The sequence below is a fragment of the Halichoerus grypus genome, chromosome 7 (genome assembly GCF_964656455.1).
Source record: "Halichoerus grypus chromosome 7, mHalGry1.hap1.1, whole genome shotgun sequence".
Lineage (NCBI taxonomy): Eukaryota > Metazoa > Chordata > Mammalia > Carnivora > Phocidae > Halichoerus > Halichoerus grypus.
Window position 1 is genome coordinate 141,862,244 of NC_135718.1, and position 6,861 is coordinate 141,869,104.

Here is a 6,861-nt window from a genome sequence, read left to right on the forward strand (position 1 = left end):
AAGTCCCAGGAGAACGTTCCTTGATCACATCCCTCCCTCAAGAACATCATTTGGCATCCGTCCATGGACAAAAGTGCCTTTTTGGGAACTGTGGGGTCCAGTATCATACCCAAGGAACTCAGGAAGAGTCTCGCTGGCCTGCATGTTGGGTAATGGGCATACAGGCCTCACTCCCAGTTGTAGGTCCTGAAGTGAACTCTGAACCAGCCCCAGTCCCAGGCAGCTGAGGTCCAGTCCAGTGGTCGGCTGACGAGTCCCTGGAGAACAGTCTTAGATAATTGCTTATGAACAGAGAGCCTTTGGAAAAGTCCAGATTTCCAGAGAAGATCTAGCACACCATTAGAGAAAAAAAAAAAAAAATCAGTTTGGATGCATTGGAGAGGATAAGAGGAGCAGTTAGACTTTACCCTTTCCCTCCTCCAATGCACCACAGCTCAGTCCCAAGAGGACCTTCAGGGCCTGCGAAAGTGACAGCACGTGAGTGAGCATCCAGCTTCCCCCAGCTAGGCATGATGCTGCCAGAGAGGCCCATCTCTCTCTCAGCCCATCCAGAATAGTGAGTCTTGAGCTGCACTACAAGGGGGCAGGAAGCTGCTGGAAGAATGGCAGATAGGACTCTTGGAGGGCACGAAGGGGGTATGAATTCTACTAATTTGGTTGTGGGCTCCAACAAGAAGCTTTTCCACAAGCCGCTGGGGAGGCCCCACCCATGGATTCCCCCACCTGGCCCATGAGCATCCCGAATGTCCCATATGCCACACACACACACATGCACACACACACTGTGCTGTGGTCAGCTTTGTGGGTGGTCCCGATGGTACTAAGAGCATACTTTGGCAGATGGCCAGTGAGCACTTGCAGAAAGCTGGCCCAAATCTGTGGGCCAGGGAGAAACCAGAAACTTAAGCTTTAGCAATACCCCTGGGAAAGCAAAAGAGATGCTGCCAGCACCCAGACTAATGCATTGCAAGGTCAAGAGAGAGCATACAAACTTAAGAATTCTGCCACAAGAGGGAGAAAAAAATGTGGAGCAGGTGTATCCATAGATCCAAGAAAGCCTAAGAAGCCTCAGCAGCGCTGATGGAAGGCATTTCTCTTCTGAAGTCAATCAATAAAAACTAGAGGAGATTCGCTATTTTGCGTATGAAGACAACAACATGAGACCTTAAGGAATAGGAAAAATCCAGAAAAACATGACACCACCAAAGGCTGACAATAATTTCCAGTAACCAATCCCGAAGATAAGGGGATCTGTGATTTACCAGATAAAGAATTCAAAATAGCTGTTTTAAGGAAGCTCAGCAAGTTACAAGAAAAAGCAGAGAGACAAGTCAATGAAATCAAAGCAATACACAGACAAAAATGCGAAGTTTAACAAAGAGAAATCACAAAAAAGAACAAAAATTCTGGAGCTGAAAAATACAATGAATGAAATGAAAAAAAAAGCAAGACAGAACATCAACAGCAGAATGAAACAATTACAATAAAGAATCCATGAATTAGAAAACAGGACCCTTGAAATTATCTAGTCAGAGGAAAATGAAGAAAAAAAAAAGGAAAGCCTACCTGATCTATGAGATGCCATCACAAGAAACAGTCTGCAAATTATTGGAATCCCAGAAGGAGAAGAGACGGACAAGGAAGCAGAAAGCTTATTTAAAGAAATAATGGCTAAGAACTTATACACCGTAAGCTTATACAATATTACATGTCAATTATATCTCAATAAAGCTGGAAAATAAAATAAATTTCAAAATTTGTTACTAAATTAAAAAATATTTAGTAATTATCCTTTTATGTATACGATTCTCTGTGTGCGTGTGTATGTATGTGTGTGTGTTTTACTTTACAACCCAACACAGTTTCTTCATTAGAAGAATGTAGCCCGTTCATCTTTAGTGTTAACAACAATCTTCAATATTATTGTTAATATATTTCTCTTTGATATTTATTTACTTTGTTTTCTTTTTTTTCCTTTATCTTTATTTTTTTCTTGTTTGATCCAATTGCCATTCGTTACTCTTTCCACCATTTTTAATTTAGAAGTTCTCTTATTTTCATTTTTTTAATAATTCTGCTAGTGGGTACATTTCCATCCCTTACAGTCATAATGAAACACATATTTCTGAACTCCTTTGTGGAAATAAGATGCCTATTATTATATCCTCTATTTTTTTCATCCACTGCTCCTGTCCATCCCAATAAGATGAAACTTTTAGACATTCTTTTTCCTACATAGTCCACAGCACACATACACATATTGGCACCCCCCATAAATACAATATTTGGGATACTATTATTCTCCACTTCTACATCCACAGCTCCCATTTTGCTTCAATAGTTTAATTTTTTTGTTTTAGATAATTCTTGGGTTTTCCTTTATAGAATGTCATTTTTATTTTAGAAATCATAATTTGGCATTTATATCACAGATTGCTAGTTACTTTATCATTAATCATTTAGATATAACTGTAAGTATTGCAGTGTTAACTGTTCATCACTTGCTTTTTCTTTTATCTTCTGCCTTAAAAATCTCTCTTCCGATTCATTTGCTATTTGACTATAGCATTTTGTGAGTACTCTCTTCAAAAAGAGTGTTTGGAGGAAAAAGTCTCGGAGCCCTTGCATATCTACAAATTTCTTTCTTTCATGCTGATCGGTAAATATTATCTAAGGTGTGAATAATTTTTTGGGTCACAGTCTTTACACCCAGTAGTCCAGACCTCTAATTCTGAAAATCTTCTAGTTTCCAATGCTGCAGCTGAGAAGTCTGATTCTTCCTCTTCTCATTCTCTTCCTCTTCCTTCTTTCTAAATAACTCGTTTTATTCACTCTAAAATATTTAGAAGTTTCTCTTGGAGTTTCAGGAGTTTTAGCATACACTAAATAGGTGCTTTAACATCAAGCCTGCCTAGAATTTCATAAACACTTTTTTGATAGGCAGACTGAAGTCTTTTTTCCTTCTACTCTGTGCTTAATTTTTGCCTCTTGTCCATCTATCTATTCCTTGTTTCCCCTCCTGGAACTCCTCTTATTTGTATATTAGGGTTCCTGAACTATTGAATTTTAAAAATTTGATATTTTTCCCAATTAAGTCTTTTTATGTGATTTTATATACATACCTACATACGTGTGTATATATGTCTGTGTGTGTGTGTGTATGTATATGTATTTCTTTTGTGGCTATTCAAGTTGTTGTCTGTCTCCCCCCCAAAATTCTAGTTTATGTTCTGGGTATTCTGCTTATTTTTCCTCTCTCTGGTTATCAGACTCCATAAATGAGTTAATATTTCTCTTTGCCTGGTCATGGACAAATTTATCCCGAGGCTCAGCTCTTGCTGCTGGGTAGCTTGCGCATGAACAATTCCATATAGGCTGAAGAAAGAGAAGCCACTGCCCTTTGCGTCAATGATGTACCAGCTGGCAAATGGCCAATTCCTTATTGAGAAATGGTTTCCTATTATTCCAACTTCAAAAGCTTGTGCTCTCCTCTCTTTTACAGTGCAGGACTCAGCGTACTTCTTCAGAAACCCCTCGTGTCTCTTGCAAGAACACAAATACAGCCCAGCATTTCCTTTCTCGCTAGTCCATCAAGGCCTATAAGCCCCATGTTACCCGGGAAGAAGAGTCTTGCTCCAACTTCCAGCACCCTCCAGTCTCTGCCCGTCTATGAGCACCAGGAATACTAGGTCAGAAGTGATATTTGATTGAAGAGGGCTGGGGACGGTGGACATACTGAGGATACTCTCTACTTGCAGAATTAGCCACATAAAATCTTTCTTAATCAAATAAGATTCTCTTGCTATTCATCCTGTAGCCATTGATAGTAAAAATTGCTATAAGTAATGTTTTATATAGTGTTTTAAAAGGTAAAAGCTTTGGTACTGCCTGGGTGGCTCAGTCAGTTAAAGCGTCCAACTCTTGGTTTTGGCTCAGGTCATGATCTCAGGGTCATGGGATTGAGCCCCAAGCCGGGCTCCAAGCTCAGCAGGGAGTCTGCTTGACTATTCTTTCTCTTCCTCTCCCTTTGCCCCTCCCCCTACTCATGCTCTCTCTCTATCTCTGTCTAAAATAAATAAATAAAATCTTTTTTTAAAAAAGGTTAGAAGCCTTGATCTGAACCTGTGTCTACTTGGGAACTCATTTTCCTCTACTTTTTTTACCACTTACTTTTGTGTATCTTTCATTATCTATAATTTTCAACTCATATTGTCTAATTTTGAGTATATATTAACTTTATAAATTATTGAATTTATTTAATATTATAATTTTTCTTATTTGTTCTTTCAGAGGCTTGATCTCTATAAGTCTTTGAGGATATTTCTTTAGAATATTCACTAATCTAGCTTTTTTGTTCATTGTAAAAATACAGATTTAGGTGATTGTCATTTATTAAGGCATCAAGCATTCACATGATTGCACCTCAAGCTTCCTTTTACCATCTCCATTGGTCATTTCTGGAGAAGGACATTTAATTATATTTTAAAAAGTGACAGCATCTTTGTTAAGAGTCTGATGAACTATGGATGAAGAGTTACCCTCCTTGGGCTTTTGCTGGTACAGATCCACTTACTTGAACTATTTCTGAGAGTTGATTTAAAGCACTGCCCTCCAGTCTGGAGAGAGGAAAATCAGTTTGTGTGCTCATTTGGTTTGGGGACAAAAATCTGACAGCTCTGTCAAAGGTGTGAATATTTTGCAAGCAAGTAACAACCCTGACAAGTTGGACTTCATCATCCTCTGCAGCCCTGGGTGAGAGTGAAGCCTGTGGTGAGAATGGAGATGAGTCAGAATTAGACCTGGAACTTTCTGGAAGACAGGGGAGTCTGGGCATAACTACAACATTTATATAAATACACACACATGCACGCACACACACAGAGCTCTCTGAGGCTGTGTATCATTCAGAAAGCTGTATTTTTGGTTCTTTTCATGTAGAAATTATCAAAGAAATTCCAAAGTCAGATGCTTTTTCATCATAACCAGAGTGATGCATTTAATCTTACATGAAATCAACAAGCATGCATTTTCTAAGGAAATATGCTGTGTGCACTCTAGGTCAAACCATTGGAAAATACCAAGAAATGTCATACATCTTGTGTTCAGAAGCTGATACTGTTGGGCAACTTTTCAAGAGAAGAACTGGTTAAGCCACAAATGGTGAGAATAGAATATAAATATTACAGGGGTCCAGAATTGGGAAGATTGGCAAATTCTGGAGTTAACACAGAAAGACTCCATGACGAAGGTGTAGCTTGAGTTTAATCTTAATAATCGATGGGATTTGGATTTGAAGAAAGAAGAAAGAACAGTTACAAAAGCACAGAAGCAGAAATAAACATGGTGGGTATAGTGGATGGCGAGGAAATCTTCCTCGTTCTGAGCTGACAGAAAAGTACCCCTAAAGAGTTGTGATTTCTTCTAGCTAGAATCAAACAATCTTGAGGTTAAAACAATGTAGAAGCCCTATATGGTCATTTTTGGAAGAGAACAGATACTGGGAATCCTGGTGATTCAAATGAGTGGGCAAATGGAGAAACTAAAGCTGGGGTTGGCTTAGAGCAGATGGCTTGGGGGCATGGTGGGGGTGTGGTTGAGGAATGCTGTGAGGCCTGGGGTACAGGGAAGTGGCAGACATCTTGAAAAGCCACTTTCGGGGCAGCTGGGTGGCTCAGTTGGTTAAGCGTCTGCCTTTGGCTCAGATCATGATCCCAGGGTCCTGGAATGGAGCCCCACGTCAGGGAGCCTGCTTCTCCCTCTCTGTCTGCTTGCCTCTCACCCTGCTTGTGCATGTTCTCTCTCTCTCTCTCTCTCTCTCTCTGTCAAATAAATAAATAAAAATATTAAGAAAAAAAAGAAAGGCCACTTTCATATTAGATGTTATCATTTATATTATGTCTTAGCTAATTTTGACATTCTGTGACATTGGATATGAGTTGAAACTTTCTGTTGCACCAATGTGGAGGAAAAGGGAAGAACGTACTAGAGAGAAGGAGTACACATTTGGCTGTGAAGCAGCATGGGTTTAGAGATGAGTGCTAAGAAACCAGATTCCAGTCCCCGTGTCCCTGCTACCTGCTACCTGAAGGGTACTTGCATCCATTCATTCAATGCTGAACAGGTGTTTGAGCACCTGCAATGTCCCAAATGCTGGGGGGAAATGCAACCAGACACTGCTCCTGCCATCATAGAGCTTACGGGTCCTTACAGAGCCTGGTGGCCTCTGGAGTCACTGAACACAACCTACTCTTAAAGGGTAAATCTTCCCTCAATAATTAGCAACTGCTTGGACGTTTCCAATAATGAGGGGCTTACTGCCCCCCCCCCCCACCGACCAAGGGCAGACTGACTTCAATTTCTGCTTCAGAATAGTAAAAATTGTTAGAAAATTAGTTCTTATGTCAAAGTGAAATTTGCCTCCTTAGAGTTGTTCTCAAACCAAGGTGAACATCATTCCCCATAAAATATTTTCAAAACTACAGATTACCAAGCGCCACCTAAGAGCCACTGAATCAGAATCAATAGGAATGAGGCTCAGGAGTCTTGATCATAAAAACTCTACAGATGACGGGCGCCTGGGTGGCTCAGTCAGTTAAGCATCTGCCTTCGGCTCAGGTCATGATCTCAGGGTCCTGGGATCGAGCCCCGAGTTTGGCTCCCTGCTCAGCTTCTCCCTCTGCCCCTCCCCCTGCTCTCTCTCTCTCAAATAAATAAATAAAATCTTTAAAAAAAAAAGAAAAACTCTACAGATGATTCTGAGGGGCAGCCAGGGAAGGGCTGCTATCATGTATCTCCTTAGTATTGTTTCTTGTTCTGTTCCCTACAATTACGTTAAACCATGAGACACAGGCTAAGCCAGCC